At 37.4% G+C, this 21,748-nt stretch overlaps 1 long non-coding RNA gene across 1 annotated transcript; it reads left to right on the top strand.

Annotated features, from left to right (window-relative positions):
• Positions 1–543: 543 nt before the first annotated feature.
• Positions 544–21,626, top strand: LOC123867481. Its single transcript, XR_006796429.1, has 3 exons — positions 544–554; positions 5,869–5,875; positions 21,369–21,626. It is a non-coding gene; the product is annotated as an uncharacterized LOC123867481 (long non-coding RNA).
• The last annotated feature ends 122 nt before the right edge of the window (positions 21,627–21,748 follow it).

The following is a 21,748-nucleotide window of genomic DNA, read 5'->3' as shown; positions in this document are numbered from 1 at the left end:
CAATTCCGCGCCTACGATCCAAAGTATCAGAGTTTTCCAAAACATCATTTTCAAATAAATAATTATGTAACAAGGCAACGTCCATCTTGACAGCTTGACATTTGTCAATTGACATAATATTATGAACCTAACGGTTATGTAACCTTCTTTTCTACAAGAAAACTAGAAAAGAGCTGATAACTCTTAAACGGCTGCACCAATTTTTTTGGATTATAGCTAAGAACACTCTCGATCAAGCCACCTTTCAAACAAAAAAAAACTAAATTAAAATCGGTTCATTCGTTTAGGCGCTACGATGCCACAGACAGATACACAGATACACAGATACACAGATACACAGATACACAGATACACAGATACACAGATACACAGATACACAGACACACAGATACACAGATACACACGTCAAACTTATAACACCCCTCTTTTTGGGTCGGGGGTTAAAAAGAAGAAGTCATTAGTATAGCAGATGGTTGTTGTACCGCACGGAGAGACGCTCGAAGTCTTCATATGAAGTTAATTGGATTTTTCCCGTTCCTCGTCGTACGGCGTGCGTGTTCCGACTGAATAATAAGTCTCTTAATAGTGTTTCCAGTTCCAGCCGGCACGTATTCTATGTGACCTTGCTGAAATGCTGGTGACAAACTCTATATAAAATATGCTCGCCGGTTTACATGATTATAGTAGCTGTTTCCAGAAAGTTCATTTCAGCAGCAAATACTCTGGTGTAAAAGTTGGCACTCTGGTCTTATGAAAAGTTCTGAGTTTGATTCGCAACGGCGACAAGTGAGGAATTTATAATTTCTAAATTATTTGTGATCTCAGCTAGTGGGAAGCTCGTTAGTGTTTGGTTACCATACCATATGACCAGAAAGACGTACCGTCAAGCAAAATAGCGTTCTGGCACGATACAACACAGAAACCATGCTGGTAGTTGAGCCGTGATTCAAATAATGACTTACCACCCGACGAGAACACAGTCAAGGCTGATGTATGAATGAATGAACTATGTTTTATTTTACATTCTAATAAAAAGAAAAATATGAAACAAAAAAAATAGAAGTAGATAAGTACAATAATGTGCAAGTCAATGCCAGTAGCACTGGAATGAAAATAAATAATTGGGTTGGATTGCTGTTGACATTATTTCATATGCAGTAGAGTAAACTAGAATAATGTGAACCAGCTTAAAAACTGCTGCTTTCATAAAAATAAGTCAGATTATTTTGTTACGAAAGTTGCCTAAGTTTTTAGTCGCGATGTGATATATCTACTTAGAATATTTTTTATGACAAACTGTCACATTAAACCAAAGTCTATTTTTATACCTATTTCAAATTGAGCACCTACCTAGGTACTTCTTTTTCGAAGTCGGTTAAGGTTAAGACCCACACTAATATGTATGCAAAAGTGTCTTTTGTCTTAATCTGTTTTTATGGCTGCACCTTGATAAAATAATATGGCACAGACATTGCTAATATCCTTTAGATCGTAGTATTTTATTCCGGAAAATCAAAAAGTTCTCTGTGGAATTTTAAAAGACCTAACCACAGACGAAGGAGCGAGCGATGGAGAGAGCTGAGACAGAGATGTTTGGAGTTTCTCTACGTGAATACATTAGAAATGAGGAGATTTGTAGGCGAACCAGAATGACCGACATAGCCGCAGCGGGTTGCGAAGATGAAGTGGCAATGGGCAGGGCACAAAGTACAAAATACCGATAGACGTTGGCATCCTTTAGTATTAAAATGGCAACCTCGCATCAGAAAGCGCATCGTTGGACAATCCCCCACTTGGATCTAATGTGCGACTCGTTTGATGTCGTCTGTCCACCTAGTCCTAGTAGGACAGACGACATCAAACGAGTCGCAGAGAGCCGCTGGATTTAGGCGGCGCAAGGCCGTGGCGTGTCCTTACAAGAGACCTACGTCCAACAGTGGATTTCTGTCGGTTGACAATGATAATCATGATAAAACGTAGACAAAATCGCAAGCAAACACTAGTAACAATATAACTTAAAATGATACTTCGTTAATTTAATATGAAGTTGTAATGAAATAATCAGGATTCGAACAATAAAACTTCGACAATTAAATATAAGTCCTTGGCATCGGGCGACGTAGATAAGACTCAATAGCGCCCCTCAGTTGAGTACTTTTGCCATTACTAGGGTGCCCCAAGGATTGAATTGAATGAGACTGTCCTCGGAGCACAGTCTGCATACAAACATAAGATACCTACCAAAGTACGAGTACGTACTGTTGAAGTGCATGGGCGTACCTACCTACCTACGTAATAATTACCTGGACTCTTCACCCTCAAATAAATAAATATACATTTATTTGGAACACAGCAGCTCTGTCAAATTTTTAGCAGAATTCTGTCTGTCTTCATCTCTCAGCTTTTTAAAGAACAAAGTTTAATACAACAAACGCAGCGGAAGACTTAGAACATAAAACCTAATAATAAAAATTATACGTTAAACATTAACAAAGTTATAGGCATAGATTTGCCGATTTGTTTTCTTAGCAGCGGCCATCTTGTCAGTTTTTTTTTAATATTTGTCTATCTGTGCAGTGCACACTTCACACTGAAACACTGAACAGATTTCAATGCAACTTTCAAAGCATGCTTAGGTAGAGTTAATGTTTAGGGTCAATACATAGTATAGTTTTCATACCAAAAAAGAATAGGGATCATTCGGAATAACAAGTCACTCAATTGTAGGATAAAAAAATTATTGATTTTAATTCTTTTCCTAAATAATTGGTCATCCTAACTACCTTAGTTTTAATTGGCAAAACTTGGTGAACGACGGCTGCGGACTCCAAGCAACTTTTACTTATGCCTCTATAATGGCTTTTATTGCATATAGATGGCTGTAATATAGATCAATTTTAGTCCTTTCTTTATTTAAAAATTGAAGTAATAAGAAGCTTTGGATCAACTGTAATGCAAAAACCGGCCATGTGCGAGTCAGCTCGTGCACCGAGAGTTCCGTTAAAGATAAAAATCTGTTTCAGAATATACAGCTTGATCCCTTTCATATAATACCCCACTTGATATAACACAAATTAACCTGATAAACACAAATTCACGGTTTTTGGATTTTTCCCCTTACCTGTGCTATAAGACTTGCCAAATTTCATGATACTAGGTCAACGGGAAGCAATCTCTAGGTCTCTTGATAGACAGACAGACGACAAAGTGATCCAATAAGGATTCCTTTTTGCCTTTTGAGAACTGAAAGTAAAATCCTATTTGTGCCAATATAATACCACCGAAATGTACCTAAGTAATACTATTTTATTATCTCCATAAGGGGATAAGACGTTGGAGATTGATGATGCTCATGTGCCCGCTTTATTTCCCCGAGGATAATCTCGTTGTCTCCAGCTTAAGGACATGTAAGGAAATACGGGCAATTTTCCTGCAACTATAGAAAAATGGCGAACGTTTAACATCTCGCTTGAGCGCTCGTGAGTAGGCATCACGCAATGACGTTTATCCCCCGACTGTAATGAGAAAGAGGCTGGATTTGCTATATTTTTACCCATTAGCCCTAAAAGGAGGATAGTGTTTTTTTTTGTTCTGGAGTGGAAACCAAGTACCGTTAAGCGTAGTGTAGGACAACTTCCAGCCTGCTAGACCGATGATCTGAAGAATATGACGGGGAGCAGGTGTATGAAGAAGGCGGAGGATCATGTTTGTTGGCGCGCTCTTAAAAAGGCCTATGCCCAGCAGTGGACGCATACAGGGTGATGGATTGGATTGGATTGAATTACCACTTCCAAGTTCCATACTAATTTTAAATTAGAACCAAGTTGTCTGTCTGCTTGTTACCATACGCTGATCTGACCTTTATGAAAGATCTTTATGTTCGCCGGCACGGCAACGCACGGTGCTGTCGACGGCGACGGTGCGGCAGCCGGGGACGCATAAATGTAGGTAATGAAGTCCGTGTCAGTACTGGCCTAGCCGGGGCTCGACCGCGAAATGAGCGAGGTCATCCGTTTAACTCGCAACGATAATTTCTATAGTTGAAACTCGACCGCGAAAGAGTCTAGCGGAGCGAGCTGAAAGAGCTTAAATAGGTGGAAGCGGCCTCGCTGTGTCATCCCGTCGGTTGCGAGTTTCGAGCGGAGCGAGGCGCGTCGGTGCTTATACAACACTAACACCGCTGCTGGCAACTATTTTTAGGTCGAGCCTAGATCATTATTTTCATTCTCGCTTCCAAAAACTCTGTCAGCTCATCTTTGTCCGCTTATTTCGCGGTCGAGCCCCGACAAGTCGAGCGTAAACCGGCACCGGCGCGGCGCAGTGGAAAAACGGAACGGCACAGCGCCGAGCCATCGCGCAAACACTATCGCCGTGTCGTTGCCGTGCTGGCTTGTGGAAAAACGCCCTATAGGTACCTATAGGGCCTTATTAATTTAAAATATAATGTAACTATAAAAATGTTAAATTAAATTCAGCCAGTATTCTTGGCACCATTTCATTCCAAGATTTGTATAGTAATTAGATAGAGAGCTTTAAGTTTAATTGTAATATTTTCAATTAGTAACAAGTATATTATTTTGTTACAAAATTTCCTTTCAATAAAAATTCAACGTTTCAAAAAGAATTCCTGTTCAATAAAAAAATATTAATTTGAAATATGGCGATCATTTCTATACTTAGATCAAAGGCTGCTTAAACGGAATGTTTAGATTGTCCTCCCTGAGTATCCAAGGAATGTCCTCCCTTACCGCGTGCTTCCGCAAGCCAAGCCCGTGGCCAGGGTGGGTTTGGGTGGTCAACCTCACCCCAGTGTCCAGTGCCTACTCTAGAATTTTATCTGTATTTGAAAGATATTAAGTATACGGCATACCATAGGTCCATCTCAGGATATTTTGTTGTAAGTTTATACCTAGTGTGTTTCGGGCATCTTAAATATTATAATAGGTAAACGTGACTCCAACGCACAGTTCAAACTACTGGACAGATCCGACTGAAAGGCATGCAGATAGCTATTATGACGTAGACATCCGCTAAGGTCCAATTTCAATTTATTGTAAATCCATAAATACATTTTGGAGTAAATACTATGATTATACAAGGTAGTATTATTATGGATACCCAATTTTGGGTGTCGCAATTTGGTTTGTGCGGCAGACCGTAGTAGTAAGTTTTTTGTTGCGTGATGTGTTGGTGCGTTACAGTGTCCAACAATTTCTCAGACAATGACTTTTATACCAGCTACGTTAACAACATGCCGTATAAAATTCGTACTCGGTGACGAGTCCTAGGTACCTACCTCCTAAGACAGAAAATACGAAACGCATGAGACTAGAAGAGATAGTGCTCTTCAAATGTGTCCACAGTGTGGTAGTATGAAGTCTACATTTTACGTAACGTATCTAGTACTTCGTTTTCACAACAAAAACGTATTTAATTAGCAGGATATAGCAAACCTATTTCACAGCGGAACTTTAAATTCTAATAATTATAATCAACGGGGGCCCTTGCATCTATAGGGCCCCGTAGGCCACATTGTATATCACTATGCCAAAGAGGTTCTCAACTAATAACAATGTAATACACAAATAGCCGCTACCCATGCCTGATGTTTGATGCGGGTTAAAATCAAACATTTGGTAAATCCACGAGTACTTATGAGCGCACTTATGAATTTTAAACAGAATTCCCAGCTTAGTGTTATATCCATAATTTGCATTTGGGAGCACGGTCTAATTCTAGTGCAATCATAAATTTAGTTTAGGTACTATTATTGTAGAGCAATTATCTGCATTGGACTTACTAAGTACCTATTTCATTTATTTGAATTTACATATATTATTGGATTCATAGAGCCGGTAAGAAACTCAGCAGTTAGGTAGGTAGGTACTCTTTTAAAAAACCGGCCAAGTGCGAGTCAGACTCGCGCACTGAGGGTTCCGTACTCGGGTATTTTTTCCAACATTTTGCACGAATAATTAAAACTATTATGCATAAAAATAAATAAAAATCTGTTTTAGGATGTGCAGGTAAAGCCTTTTCATATGATACTCCACTTGGTATAAATATCTTATTTTGAATATTGAAACTAATATAAAGATATAATTAATGTAAATAGTAGTATAATGTAGTTATATTGTTAGTGCAGTTTAAAGAACAAACCAAGTGAAAATTTAGTGCTAGTGCAATTTAAAGAACACAAGAACAAATAAAAACTAACTATAAACTTAGATATTATGTCAATGGACCGACTCTTAGATATAAGTACTTTTTTAATACAGTTGCTCAAAAAGTGGCGTATTGCAGGGACGTATAGCGTTCGGGATGTGGGCTATTACATACTCGTGCTTTTTCTTTACCTTTCCCGCACTCGTGCTTTTTCTTTCCCAACTGTCAAAATATTAAAAAGAAAAACGAACCATGAAGTTTTTACTAAAAAAATTCATAGAAGTTTTTATGATTCATGCAAATACGTACTTCTAATAAGAAGCTACTAATTTGTTTCAATATCAGATTTAATGATTTGATTGAATGAGTTTGGTTAGGTTTCATTTCATTTCATCTCATTAAATTTCATTTTCATTTCATATCAATAAAAAACTTCTACTGAAGACTTGGCTGTATGGGCATAGTTCCCTTTGCCTACCAGAATGGGTGAAGAAAAAAAAAACTCTGCTTATATTCTACGGTTGGCGCCATTTTTCAGAAATTTTCTTTGCGAGTTTAGTTGTTGGTTGCCTAAAATGAGTAATTTCGACCCTAGTTTTTTATATCTATTAACAATAAAGTTGTTTTAAATTAAATTAAGTTAGTTAAGTTTATTGTGTTTTTATTATTTTATTAAATTGCTTCATTTTTCCGCAACTGTATTAAAAATAGTCGTTCAGTACACGTGCGGAACCGTCATTGCAACTCGTTCCGACTGTCAACCCTCGCCTTCAGCTACGCCTCGGCTCGGGTAGACATTTGTCGGAACTCTTTGCAATGACAGCCTTTCCGCACTTGTAATGAAATATACTATTATAAGTTTAGGTTAACATAATATTACTTATTAGTTTAGCTTTACTTATAGGTTAGATTGTAATGTTAGTAAAGTAATGCTGTAAGCACTTTATGATTTTTTAAAAAAATATAAAAATAATATCTAGGATAGATAATAGATAGGATATATATCAAAGATTGGTGAAACGTATTATAAGTTATACAAGAGTAAATGTACCAATTAATTATTTTTTTGTTGATATGCATAGTTATTCTCAGATTGTTGGTGAAATTGGGTCTAAGTGATATCAATAGGAAGTATAATTTTACAACTGTGTTATGATTTTCAAATTTAGGTAGGTATAGTATACATTTCAAAGAGATTATTACGGAGAATATTCTTGTTAATTCACCGAGTAGCAGCAACATTTTCCGGTGTACCTATCTGAGCGGCGATGTATTGTGTGTCGCGATACGAGATCAACACGCCATGCTAATGAGAATCTGATAAAGCGGAATTTACGAGCGCGGCATTAACACGCCGTCGCGCCTCGGCTGCGAGGATACAAACTGCCATTACGGGGAAATTGTATATAAAATGCTATATTTTTATCAGACACATCACTGCAAAAAAGAATCGAATTTTATTTACATAATAATATTTAGGCTGTACATTTAGCCACTTCACATGGCTGGCGGGAAGTGGCTGGATGAGGAAGGCTGAGGACCGGGTGTGGTGGCGCTCTTTAGGGAAGGCCTATGTCCAGCAGTGGACATCCACAGGCTGATGATGATGATGATGAATATACATGTAGAAAGCGCAGGGTCACCCAGCGAGCGATAGAAATAGCTATGCTTAGGAGTTTCGGAGACGAGATCTGTAGGATAATCAGGGTAACCGACAGCTCAACGGGAGAGTGAAAGTACAAATTTTATACGCTCTTTGAAAAATGAAGGATTTTTATAACTAACTAAACTTGTTTTCATAGAAACCTTAAATTCACAAGAAACACATAAAAAACAAATATTATCAAAAAGCTAGTTCAACAAGTGTAAATTAAAAATTTTCAACACCCCCGACAAATCAATAATTCAAATAAATAATTATGTATATCTAGGCAACGTCCATCTTGACAGCTTGACATTTGTCAATTGACACTTGAATATTATGAACCTAACGGTTATCTAACCTTCTTTTCTACAAGAAAACTAGAAAATAGCTGATAACTTTTAAACGGCTGAACCAATTTTTTTGGATTATAGCTAAGAACACTCTCGATTAAGCCACCTTTCAAACAAAAAAAAGTAAATTAAAATCGGTTCATTCGTTTAGGCGCTACGATGCCACAGACAGATACACAGATACACAGACACACAGATACACACGTCAAACTTATAACACCCCTCTTTTTGGGTCGGGGGTTAAAAATAACATGACAATGGCAACTTTCAAGTCAACTCATTCAAGTGCACTGACCCGTTTCTCTATCCGTGAAAAATAACAAGCAAAACCAAAATATACCACGGCCAACAAATTTTCTGTTAAATAAAATTTCAGAATTTTTATGTCTCCGTATCTCAAAAGGAAAAACGGAACCCGGAAATAGGATCACTTTGTTGTCTGTCTGTCTGTCCGTCCGTCCGTCCGTCCGTCGTGTCTGTCAAGAAAACCTATAGGGTTGACCTAGAATCATAAAATTTGGCAGGTAGGTAGGTCTTATAGCACAAATAAAAGAATAAATCTGAAAACCATGAATTTGTGATTACATCATTAAAAAAAAATTAAAATGTGTTTCAATTTTCAAAGTAAGATAAGTATACCAAGTGGGGTATCATATGAAAGGGCTTCACCTGTATATTCTTGAACAATTTTTTATGCGTAATATTTTTAGATTTATCGTAGTTTGACTCGCACTTATCTGGTTTTTAACGCTAAGACAACGCCATCATCCTAGGAAAAGACCACCATTAGTTTCGCATGCCTTGGACTACGTTGACGGTACCAGCGATAAAGATTTGCAGGATCTGTCAGGAGATGATCTTTAGCCAGATCCTCTCACAGAATGCCTTGCGTTATGCGTGTGTCGCATCTGGGGGGCTTGAAGTCTCCTGGGAAGCGCGTTGCATGCAGAAGCCCATTAAATAAGGACCCTGGATGTGTTCAAAATTAATTGGGCACAGTGAGAAAAACAAGTGAATTAATGTCCCGAAAATATATTTAATACTAGAAGATGCCCGCGGCTTCGCCCGCCTGGATTTCGGTTTTTTAAATCCCGCAGGAAATCTTTGATTTTCCGGGATAAAAAGTAGCCTATGTCCTTCCCCGGGATGTAGCCCATGTATGTACCAAATTTCATCAAAATCGGTTCAGCGGTTGGGCCGTGAAAACGTAGCAGACAGACAGACAGACAGACAGACAGACAGACACACTTTCGCATTTATAATATTAGTATGGAAGTATGGATAATAATCTCTCATTTCCTCGTGTTAAGAAAAAAACACCTCAATTTGATCCGACAATATAGGTCGAAGAGGTTTCGTGTCATTTGTCAACGTCAACCACTCGGCGCCGCAAAACATAATTTCATAAAGACATCCTTGTTACATCACCACCCCATTTTTTGGGTTGTTTTTTGTCACCAAGTCTAATCTCATAATCGTTATAGGGGAAATGACAAGCGCACCCAAAAATATTATTTCAGTTTGCCAACTAAGGCGTTCAACACACTCCATCATTGCTTGTAGCTTGAGCGAAATCAAGCGTAAGCTATATTATCGTCATCTTCATCCCATTGCTGGACATAGGTCTCTCGTATGCAGTCTTGATTTCTCGCATGCAATTTCAAATAATGGATAAAAAGTTTTTTGAAATTTCTGAAGTGCATTGTGCTGGTCTGGCACTACAAAAAGCCACCAAACAAGAAAAGAAGAAGAATATTGAACATTAAAAATAAATATATTATATACATAGTTTATGTCCTAGTGGGATAATGTACCTAGTTTGAATGTTTACTTTAGGTATTATGAGTGCGATTATCATAACCTGTAATAATTGGATACACCCAATAAGAGTAATATGCGTGCTAGTCACGTTTTCATTACCATCATTGCATAAACTGATTAGGCAAATGAGAGAATTATGCAGAGCTAAGCCTACTATCGTGTGATTTCACTATACGTACAAGTATATCATTTAAATATTAATTTCTATCGGAATCTTCTACAGCCATAATGAATGTATCAATATAACTAATATTTTTCCCCACTAGATGATCCCGACGACTTCGAGTGCGTGGTTTTAGGTCCTGTGTATGTAAAATCTAGCCGTTAAACCATTGGTTAAACCTATGTACGTCCGAACGTTTAAAATTCGTTTAACGGAGGACCGTGAAATGGTAGACAAACACACTTTTGCATAAATATAATATTAAGTATGCATCACGCAATAAAATATGCAGAAAGTATTAATAGAAACAGTTATGAAAGTCAATAATTTGGAAGCCTTGAAAGGTTTCTTCATGAAATTCCGAAAAGGTGCAAGTCCATAATCGAACCTTGGACCCCCCCGAATAGGATCAATCGCTTTCATTGATACTACAATCAAATTATTAGGTATTAGAAGTGAAAAAAAGTAAGTTAATAGAAATCTCTTAGATAATCCTAATATCGGGCCGCTATGTTTTGAAGTGTGTGGTGGCGCTCTTTAGGGAAGGCCTATGTCCAACAGTGGACGTCCACAGGCTGACGATGATGATGATGATGATGATGTTTTGAAGCACGCTCGTAGGTGTCAAAAGGTGCGCAAACCCCGCGCCAATATCTATGTAGTCTGTGTCGCTATTCGTATCATGTCCCCCACAGAAGCGCACGAATTTGTCTATCTTAATCTTTGTCTATCTGGAGTTTAATATCTTTGCCCTTACTCGTACATAGTGACGAAGTTTCAGACGAAACATTCAAAACATGACAAACAAGAGTAAAATGTGTGTATTAGAAAAGTTTTGAACTATATGATTGTATAAACGTGTTCAAACACAAATAGTGAATAAGATATTATACATGGTCATGTTATTGTGAGACCTCTCTATATTCATGAAATTGAACGTCTACTTTTCTTTCGACGATTTGTTTAGGAAAAGTGGGACTATAATATTATTATTATATTCTTACACTTTCCTATATCAAAGGAAAGTACCACTAAACTTATACGTAAATTATTTCGGAAAAGCGTTTAGTGTTTATAAGTCGTCGGTCTTCTATTCGGTGGCTCAAGGTTTGATTTCGGGCATTCTCTTTATCCGACTCTAACTTTTCAGTGTTAAAAAAATTAAATATCACTTGCTCTAATGGTAATGAAAAACGTCATGAGGAAACTTACATGCCTGAGAGTTCTTCATAATGTTCTCAAAGGTGTGTGAAGTCTACCAATTCGTAGCTGGTCAGCATGGCGCACTAGGGCCTAAACTCTTCTCAATCCAGTGAGAAGACCTGTGCTCAGTAGTGGGCCGGCGATAGGTTGATCATGATGATTATGTAACTACATCAATCAATAAGCCAGAGATATCATCACCCATACTATAAATGCGAAAGTGCGTTTGTTTGTTGGTTTGTCCTTCATCGCGACGCAACGGAGCAACGGATCGGTGGGATTTTTTCCAGGAATATAGCTGAGGATCTGAAGAGTGACATAAGCTACTTTTTATCCCGGAAAAGCAAAAAGTTCCCACAGGATTTTAAACAGTGAAATCCACGCGGACAAAGTCGCGGGCATCAGCTAATCTTATTGAATATTTTTATCAGACTTGAGATCAGTATTCCAGTCTGGTGCTATTAGTAGGTATTTAGCAAGGATGATATAATTTCCCATACTGAAAGGAAAACCGGCCGGCGATGGGGTGATCAGGATAAATAGCTAACAACATCAATGAATAAGCCAGTGATATCTTATTGAATATTTTAATCAGGCTAGAGATCAGTATTCCCGTCTGGTTCTATTAGTATAGCAAGGATGTTTGAATCTCTAACGTTACTTAACTGTATTAATATCGTCTAGGGACGATGACATTAACATAATTAGTTTATTTGCTCCATAGATAAATGAATTCTCTTGTTAGTGGATCTTGTTAAGCCTTAATTGCAGTCGTGGGTCTTCCGGACCACCTTTAATTTCAAACGTGTGTACGAATTCCTGCAACAGCCTCAGACCTTATTACTCGCAGGTACCTTCCACAGGTCGAAAATGTTTGTAAAAGTAAGAAGGCATTTCTTTCCCTGTTCTTAGATCAATGAATAATGAAATACTTACAGGTTTAAAAATCTCACATGTACACTGTACAGGGTTAAATTTTTTTCACTAATATGGAAAATTATTCATATTACGTTTTAGCAGGCACTTACTTTTGATTAATAATGCAAGATTTTTCTGTGATAGGAATTGTGCACTAAGATTGTTAGTCACAAATTCAATGATTTGGGTAAGTATACATTCAAATGCGCTGTGCTGAATACGACTCCGCTTAGCGCCGCTTCAGTGGACATGCTCCCTTTATAAGTCGAAAAACATTACTCCACATCATCACGCATTTCTGATGGAACTGCAGCCCAAAAGCATCCCTTCTTATTAGATTGAATTTTGTAATCTAAGTATGCTAGCTACACTAGCATAGTCATTCAAAAGCTTATTAAGCTTTACCGAGGGACTTAAGGTCCGACTATGCCGAGCGGTAATATATAGATTTAGTTTTAACTTTACACAATAAAGGACATTGTAATGTAATGTAGCAGAATGTATTAGCATTTGAATCGTAAAGTAAACTTTTCGTTGTTTATAGCCTATTTGCATCGCAGCCCACACAAACCGAAGTTAGAAAGCATAAAACCCAAGCGACTCGTACACAATTCAGAAATTTCGCGGTAAGCGCACCATAAATTCAGCGCTTAGGGCGAAGTTAGTGAATAATAATTTTCCGTGTCTCTGGTTATTATAAACCAGCGGAGTTAGAAACAACTTGTTATGAAATCAAGTATCTGGGCTGTTATTTAACTTCACAACGCACAGTAAGTTTATTTTGGTACGACATTTTATAATCATTACTTTATTAGGACTCCGTACCCGAAGGGTGCAACTGGACCCAATTACTAAGCATCCGCTATACGTCCGTCCATCTGTGTGTCAGCGGGCTCTATCTCATGAACTGTAATAGATAAAAAATTGAAATTTTTACAGAATGTGTAATTCTATTGAAATTAAATTCCACGAAAATTAAAAAGTGTTAGTTCTTGAACGATCGTAGGAAACACTTTGTGTGTGAGTCCAACTTGCACCTGACCGATTATTTATAAGTTGTCTTTGATGTAAATCTGTTCAGCCGTTTCCAGTCTAGTGATTGATCAGGAAAGGTTACACTACTATGTACTAAGTACTAATTGATTGATTTGAATGCAGATTTTTTAGTGTATTTTGCAGAGTACTTTATCAAATTCCCTGTTCCAGTGTACTAGGGTAACTCATATTTCTGTAAAACATACGGGATCATCTGTGTGGTGTTGCGTGGTGCTGGTGGTTCGTATTGCGATTATGATTAACGAACAATGACTTACATGATGTATGAAGTTACACCCCTACCTTATCCTATACCTGAGATTCCATATTTTACTCAGATAAATTGGAAAATAATATGTAAAATACCGTGCCGTTATATTTCAATATAGGCTAACCTTATCGGCAAGTTTCCGGTCATTGGAGCGCAGGCCGATGAACGGGGTCATAACCATAACTCAGCAATACCTTTCTTTGTTGGAAAATTTGTTTAATAAAGGTAACTCATCTCATATTGTCATAATTCAAAACACAATGCATGGCGCGTGCAACACTTTTGATTCCACTACTGGAGTGTATTAAAAATATTAATATTATGATGTTTGGCAATTATATGTGTTTATTGATGTTAAAAAATCTGTAGGCACATTGTGCAATTTTAGAATGGTTGAAAACTTCAAGGTTGCGTCACCGTCATGCTCAACAATGCACGATGCATGACGATACATGATGAATGACAAATGATGAGAAATGGCCGATGCATGATGCATGATTGATTGCTATAGCCTTTGCACCATCTAGTATAGTCTCTTATTATCTATGTTTCTGTATGTACTTTTTCTGTATACGTGGACGTATATGTGTGTGTGTGGAATAAAGTTTTCCAAATAAATGAAAATGACCGATGCATGAAAGAGACGCCACTTTGCCAATGTGGAGTCACAAAAAATATGAAGAGTATAATAGACGGATCGTGCGCCTAATTGGCACCAGCTATAAAAATATTATTGTAGAACAACACAAAATCATATTGTGTGAAATGATGATATGAAAAGAATAGCAACAATTTTTCATCAACTTTACTTGAATGTTCCCTTTATTAAACTTAAGTCTGCAGTTAAGTGTTATTCTAACCCCATACTTCACTGACTCATTAGAACGCAAACATACAAATTGGAGACACTAATAACCCATTATTCTCACTGGTTTGCAGGGTTGGGTTGGAAAGGACATTAATTTGACAGGACGACTCGAAACGAGGGGTGTTAATCCCGTGAAAGTGGCAGGTCACGTGGAGGGATCATTTGTCTATAGACATTTCCTTTCGACGTTTAAGGCCTGCCGAATTTTATCAGAAAATGCTTGTCAAAAAACTTTCTGACGCATACATTCCACATAGAGAGCCAACGCGTGCCAGACTACTTATTAATTATATGTAATATAATAATATTGTCTATCAGCCAGTGTAAGGATTTTAGTTACTGTAGTGTGTCCTGTCCGGTCTGAGTAAATAACAACTTTGGTTAACGACCGTTGTGCCTTAGTTCAGAGATTTAATGCCTTTAAATCATAACCATAGGTGTTCTCTCAGAATGAGAAAGGAAATTTTAGCCATAGTCCACCACGCTGGAAATATGCGAATTGGCAGACTTCACACACCTTTGAGAACATTATGCTGGAACATAACAGCTCTCGGGGGTGCAGGTTTCCTCACAATGTTTCCTTCATTGTTAAAGCAAGTGATATACGTAACTCCGAAAAGTTAGAGGTGCGGCCAGGAATCTTTTAGTAGTTAAATTTAGACTAGGCTGACCCGCCCAAAAAAATATCTGAAAATCATAACTATCTGAGTTATGGTTGTCTACGTCGTTATAGAGGAAATTACATGCAAATTCCAACAGTTATTTCGATACTTAGTGATTTAACCTAGAAGTTGAATTGTCTGTCAGTGAGTTTATCCTTTTATGTTTGTAGATTACCTACAGCTTCTGATCTCTTGTCTTATTGATTTCTCATCTCTATTCAAACTATTTTTTACATTCTGTTTAATTCCATACATATAGTTTCCGTAGAAGTCGAATCCTTTTTATTACGAACGCAAGTTTTTCGAGGAAGGAAGCAAATGATGTGGAAATATATTTTTGTCTCGTCAGCCCGTCACCTAAATCTTTTTATTATGTTATCTCGACGTGATGGGTATTGATTTTGTATCAGGTTACAAGAAGAACGTGCACAACATTTTTTGTCGTTATATTGCACCGAATGTTTGGTTGGCCGAACTTCTGTGTGGTGAGACATTGATGGATTGATCTATGGTCCTATAATCCGTGGACTTTTTTGAAAATCGTTGTTCCGCTTCAGTGAAAGGGAACTGCATTTTCACAATAATCTTATGAGTACTAGGTTTAGCGTGGCGGGACTTTGTATATGCGTACGAGCATGTTAAGTTGATTAGGATGTGGCCTGGTGTGGCCTGGTTCCAACAGTGCATATGCAGTGCTCTGATTAAGCAACGTTAACCCAAGTCTTTTAACGGGAGCAACTGGATAGCTGACTTTGGGTGTCTTTTGATATTTTCATTTCCTCCATGCGTCGGCCGTTGATCTCAGTTAGGTATTATCACTAACATCTGAACCGTAAAAGCATTAAAATCTCGTTCTGAGTTGGGATAATAATGGGGTAACCAAGAATCCCAAAAATATCCTAAAAAATCACACACTGACATCATATTATTGTGAATAAAATTAAATATAAAATTATACTTTATTGTACACCATTATAAGAACAACTGTAAATTAAAAATTTATAACACCCCCGACACGTGAAGGTTACAGTAACTAGAAAAGAGCTGATAACTTTCAAACGGCTGAACCGATTTTCTTGGATCATAGCTAAGAACACTCTCGATCAAGCCACCTTTCAAACAAAAAAAAAACTAAATTAAAATCGGTTCATTCGTTTAGGCGCTACGATGCCACAGACAGATACACAGATACACAGATGCACACGTCAAACTTATAACACCCCTCTTTTTGGGTCGGGGGTTAAAAAGGCCTACAATTAGCGGCCTTATCATTGTGATCATTGTGATGGTAAGTGTAACAAGTAATTACGACCTGTGAACTCAGTTCAGTAATGAAGAATACGAAGCAGAGAGATTGCAAATATAGTTAGAAGTGTATGTAGTAAGATTCTGTAATCCCGTAAAATGCCCCCGAGCGCTCTCGGAGCCCGAGCTTAGGTAGGCCGCGATGCGTCCTTTTGATGACGTCGACAGATTAATGCGGCTTTACAAGGTAGATTACTTGTGATGATATTTCCTGTGTTCCTTTAGAAAATGATTAAATCTGAGAAAATAGCAGGTTAAAGCTCATAATGAAAAAAAAACCAGCCCAGTTTGAGTCAGACTCGCGCACCGAGGGTTCCGTACTCGGGTATTTTTTCCGACATTTTGCACGATAAATCAAAAACTTTTATGCATAAAAATCTGTTTTAGGATGTAAAACCCTTTCATATGATACCCCATTTGGTATAATTATCTTATTTTGAAAATTGAAACACATTTTAATTTTTTTTTAATGATGTAACCACAAATTCGCGGTTTTTAGATTTATTCCTGTAATTGTGCTATAAGACCTCCTAAATACCAAATTAATAAAAAATAAATAAAAAACTATTTTAGAATGTACACTGTACAGGTATAATCCATTTGAGGCTATCCAATTATGGAAATATTTTCTAAATTTTCTAGCTGATACCCGCGACTTCGTCCGCGTGGATTAAGCTTTTGAAAAATTCCGTGGGAGCTCTTTGATTTTCTGGGATAAAAAGGAACCTATGCCACTCTCCAGGTCTTTAACTATATCCATGCAAAAATTACGTTCGCGTCAGCCCTTTGCACATAGGACAGTGCGCTTTCTAAATGCACTAGATGTCTGCATTAGTTTGCAACAGTTTGCAAGTACATATATTAATTAAATTAAACTTTAATTAATATATGAATTAACAACAATAAATAATTGACATAGAATAAGTTCCTTACCAACACGTGTTATTTATAGTTACTAACTTAGGTTAAGATGGTTACTAACATAATATTGTGGGCTTTTGTTGTCTGACAAAATAAAGATATTTAATTTAATTTAACTTTTATCCGTTGTGACGTGTTTGAAGGACAAACCAACAAACGAACGCACTTTCGCATCTCGCATTTATATGGGTAGTGATGGGTAGTTGTATTGATAATGTGCATAACAACAAAATTTACAAAATATTTCCAAATAAAATAACCTACTCTGCTAGTTGTCGAAATTGGAGCTCTAGATCGTTGAAGCTGATTTGGGATAAAGTACAAAGGAGACTGATAAATAATTCAAACGCTGCAATGCGCTCCATGAGGATCGGCGGAAAATGCTTTTATGTACATAGTGGATTTGCTTTGATCGATATACTGACACGTTATTACATACATTTATGAGCCCATTATTTAAAATCATAATAATTATATGTTTATTAGTTATAATATAGGTGTGTAAGATATAAAATCATATTATATGTATGTATATTTACTTTTGAAAAATCCGTGTGGTGTCGTAGCGGCCGTAGCACCCGCGTAGCCCGTAGGGCACCCGATTGAAATGAAGCTTATTTGTACTCCATATTTATGAGAGTAACACATTGAGAGAGCGAGAAAATGTTCTCTCTCTATTGCTGTCCCGTTCACTCAGATGCCCAACCAATGAGATGTGTTTCATCGCTACGCTTAAATTTTTCAACTTTTGTGTGTGTTCGATCACAGATAATCGAAGGTGTAAGGTTTAAATTACAATAATCATCAAATCTTGGTTAAAAAAGTTGTTCGTGAAACTATTACATGACACAACATATTTTAAGGCTATAAGGAATAGGTTGTTCGACAATTACTAATTTGTATTGTACTTCGTGATTGTCGCACAAGCTATTCCAGGCTTAAATGTCATATCAGATAAAAATTCCACGAACAGTGAACGGCCAAGCTGTACTTTTTTAACCAAGATGTAGGGTTTGTAGAATCAGAGCTTGTAAGTAGAGTTATTTGTTATTTCTTGTTATAAATGTGATATAGTCAAGATCATTTAAGAGCTATATATTTGGACTTGGTATAGGTCCCATGGCCAGCACAAATCTAAGCTTAGCTAGGGGCTTGGCTCTACTAGAGATCTCATAATTTTTTGACAGTGAAAACATTATGAACTTGTGAGTCTTGGCAACCTTTACATGAAATGTATTTGGTGGGATTACATATTTCTTTGTCTAGTTTAGAGGGTTTAGCCTCTCTTTCCTCTGCTTTGATATAATTGTGATAATAACCTATACCTGCATGAGTGTTAAAGTTAATTAAAAATATTTCATATATAGTATGCCAAGGGTAGATAATATGATTACAAGCAATAGATAGTAATATTCAGAGCATGTATAACAGACGCGAAGTTAAATCATTAACGGGTGTTGGCAAAAGTTTCTGCTCTAATTAGTACAAGATCTTGCAAGCGGCTGCACTGTAATATGTACCGCCAATTAAAATATTCGCCCAATAACTTTTCAGGTAGGACCGAATGACCTACGCTGTTTTACTACTGGACAACATTGCTGATGAAAAACATTTTAACAATAAAAACAAACAAAAACAGCAATCCGATTCATTTGAAATAGATACCTACAGGTTTTTCATTCAAATAAACAAGTGCTTTCGAATTGTCAAGTGAATCTACCACTATACCTACTTTATCTACGAAAAAAAGCTAGTTTAGCGCTCTCTCTGTTAGACGTAAGTTCATACAAATGACAGAGCCAGCCAAAAATCCCCGGCCTACCGGAATACCCAGCTGAGTTTGTTGTGGGCTCTTCTCAGACCTGGGCGCGCTTGGAACCCTCGTAGTTTTAGTTTTAAGTTGACGCAATTACCTAATTATCATCATTAAGCATTGTGTTACAAATTCAGCAATTGACAATCAGAAATTAGTGAACAAAGTACCCAATTTGACTAAATGATTTGACTTCGAACCTCAGTGGGTGTTCAAAATTTTGACTCACTAACCAATCCCAAACATGATCATCAACATCAAAAACATTCAAAATTAGATTCGATAATGTTTTCAAAAAACATTCGAAAACAGAGTTTCGTTTGTTCTGATTCAAAATGGTTAACGCCCACAGAGATTTTTGGCTCTGTCATTTTGTATTTGATTACGTATTATTTCTTTCCGTAGATATACTATCCACGGAGTAGAAACTTTCCTAATGACAAGAACATGCAAGCAACTCGGCGATTGCTCTTTTCAAAACTTCAATTAACTTATAATGTTAGAGTGAATTAATTATGCCATGCACATAATTGTAGGTGATTGCAGTCCTGCGCATTGCTGGAGCGTGTCAAATCCGTGCTCGTTATTTACGTAATATTCTATTGTTGGGCACACTTTTTACAGATTTTACAAGGGTAAGTCTGAAAATGTGGGATTTTATGAAACAATTAAAAAACCGGCCAAGTGCGTATCAGACTCGCGCACTGAGGGTTCCGTGCTCGGGTATTTTTTCCAACATTTTGCACAATAAATCAAAAATTATTTTACATAAAAAAAGATAAATATCTGTTTTAGAATGTACAGGTAAAGCCCTTTCATATGAGACCCCACTTGGTATAGTTATCTTACTTTGAAAATTAAAACACATTTTTTTTAATGATGTAACCACAAATTCGCGGTTTTCAGATTTATTCCTACATTTGTGCTATAAGACCTACCCACCTACCAAATTTCATTATTCTAGGTCAACGGGAAGTACGCTATAGGTTTCTTGATAGACACAACGGACAGACGGACGGACGGACGGACGGATAGACAGACAGACAGACAACAAAGTGATCCTACAAGGGTTCCGTTTTTCCTTTTGAGGTACGGAACCCTAAAAAAGATAAGTAACAGGATTGACAGTCTACTTGACATTTATTGATAGAACACACCATTTTGTTCCTCAGAAAATAAGTAACGGCACTGAGATCTTGGACTAGTTTATAAAATAGGTTATTTTCGTTAAAACATAATTTTGCTCAAAAATAACATAAGTAGACAAAGTACCTTGTTTTCGTAATTGAATCGACTCTACTATACTTCACGATGACTCGGAGAGCTCTCCGGGACAGAGTTTGAAGCGAACTGAAAAGTTATTTTTCCTCCGCTTCTCTTTAGACAGTGATATTTCAACTTCTAAAATTATTTTCTGAGACTTTCGAGCAAAAATATTTTTGTTTTAAGTAGATATGTCGGTAATTTGGTTTGTAATAAATGGTTATTAGTTAGATAGTCTCATCTCTAAATAGTTTTAAAAGAAAATATGTTTGGCAATATCATATGGGTAACTTAGAAACTTTTCAGTAAGCAGATTTCAATGAGATTATTTACAACGAATCAATTAAGGAACCTCAACTTCATTCATCAAAATCGGCCCAGTAATTTAGGCGCTACGGTGAAACACACAGAATCTGGATACAAACATACATACATACATACATATTATAAACATACATACATGGACTCCCAAAATAACAACCCTTTTATTGGGTTGGCCGCAGTCGGGTAAAAAGAACCTCTGTCTATTGATGATAATGTTGAGTCAGGATTTGGACGAATTTATTGCTAGGTACATAGCTGTGGCTAGTAGACAGGGTTCTACTAATGCCCACAGCCTAGTTAATACAACGTCTTGTATTAATTGATATCGTTAAGCAGAAACGCCTATTAGTGAAACGCCCTCCCCCGGGACGCGTGACCTGTCATTTGCAGGAATTAACACCCACACTGCTTCACCCGTCGAATTACAACCCCCTAAATACTTATCATTAAGAATAGCAATAATGGTAGTCTTTTCCGATTTGGATGTTCAAGCGTAGAAGATTTTGTTTTTATATTTTATTCATTTATTTATTAGGAAACCAAAGTAGATTACAATATATAATATAATTCATTTACATAAAGTTTGTTCCTATTGTAACCCAGCGGGTCGCACAACATAACCAGGGTTCAAGCATACGTAGGTAACCTCCCAGTGTGCCTGAGTGCTGCTGGTCCCTTTTGGATACGTCCGAGGGGAGGAGCAGTATTTGGGCCGGTGCGCCCCGGTAACATGGCTAACAATTTTCTGTTTGGGGATATTGTTAGCTATGGCTAATGACCTGGCAGGGGGGGAGGTCTCTCCACGTGTCCTTCTGACTAGCAGAGGGCACAGTGGACGAGACGTGAGGGTGGATTTGAGGGAGACATCCTCGTGGAGGGAGAGGCGAGTTCAGTGTGCACTTACCCTGCCTCTGAGAAGGCTGTGTGGGAGGGAACTAGTCCTGCGCGGCCCTCGCCACAAATCGTAATCCCGTAGGAGCGTCATGGTCATGTCTCACGACCTCATACTGGGACCGAGGGT

This window comes from Maniola jurtina, chromosome 8 (assembly GCF_905333055.1).
Source record: "Maniola jurtina chromosome 8, ilManJurt1.1, whole genome shotgun sequence".
In the NCBI taxonomy this organism is placed as follows: domain Eukaryota; kingdom Metazoa; phylum Arthropoda; class Insecta; order Lepidoptera; family Nymphalidae; genus Maniola; species Maniola jurtina.
This window is presented reverse-complemented; position numbering and strand designations above follow the sequence as displayed.